The sequence below is a fragment of the Diachasma alloeum genome, unplaced genomic scaffold (genome assembly GCF_001412515.2).
Source record: "Diachasma alloeum isolate Michigan unplaced genomic scaffold, Dall2.0 Dall_scaffold_00856, whole genome shotgun sequence".
Lineage (NCBI taxonomy): Eukaryota > Metazoa > Arthropoda > Insecta > Hymenoptera > Braconidae > Diachasma > Diachasma alloeum.
The window spans coordinates 118682-119868 of NW_021680977.1; positions in this window are offsets into that span (position 1 = coordinate 118682).

Consider the following 1187-nt stretch of genomic DNA (forward strand, 5'->3'; position numbering starts at 1 on the left):
CCTATCTATTTCATTCTGAATAATCAAATTGGGTTGGTGGACTAGAATTTTTATCAATGAAAAAGATAACTCTGTCTATCAGTTGAAAGAAAATCAAAAATTTTATGTATTTCGGCGCAGATTGAAAATCTTGATCCTTCTGCGAATTCTTTTGAAATCTAGAGAGAGAAATTGATCTCATGACAGAGAGAGTATCCAAATTTGTCGAATTATTGCCTTCGCCTTGTTCAAAACCCCCTTGGGGATTGCAAAGTTCCTCTGTTGTAGAACGGGTATCTCATCAGTTTTTGTAAAAAATAATCCATCTCCGAGATGACCATGAAATCGCAGGATCGTAATTACCTCAATAATTGACAATGGCGGCAAGAAAAGAACGAGAAATAGCCAAAAAGCTTTGTTAATACTTTGTTTATACTTTCGTCTGCACTGAGACCTTTCGATATGTTTGAGTTAAGGATATCCGAGTAGTTCGGACAATTTTTCCGGGGGGAAAATCTCTTGATAACTGATAGAATAGACCAAGAGTATTTTTTAGGCGTAATATGAACTTTAGTTTCTGAACATTTTTTCGAGAAAACAATTTTCGAAAGAATGGCATTTGACACCTTGTGTTCGTAAGAGCTGTATACTTCCACCTTCACTCCATTAGTTCATAATCTTGAAGCGTTTTCTCGTATACATAACCGTATCTGACTTTGTTCGTTATACTCTCTAATTTTTTTTGCGACATTAAAAAACTTAAGTTTCCGGACAGATAATTGCAAGCAATCAAATTAAGACATTCTCGATTGGTACGACGAGCATATTGGGCGTTTGAATCCGCGCCGTCCTGAAGTCTGGCAACGGTGCGCTCAAGTGACTACTCGGAACGAATTTAGGAGATTATATTGAACACATGTACAGTGTTGCCGTATGATCATTAGAAGTTAGAGCAACGAGAGTCAAGTGTAAAATTGAATAAAATATTATTTACAAAATTCATTGAAGAAATTCCCGAAAAAATATATTTAAAACTGCTAAAAAGTATGGGGATGACATTTTCGGCAAAACTGAAATTTTGCTCGAAAAAAAGTTGCTGAGTTGAACAAAGGGGGCGTCCATAAATCACGTGATCCAATTTTGGCTCATTTCTGACCCCCTACCCCCTGGTGATCAATCGTGACATTTCGTCGACCCCCCCCCCCCCC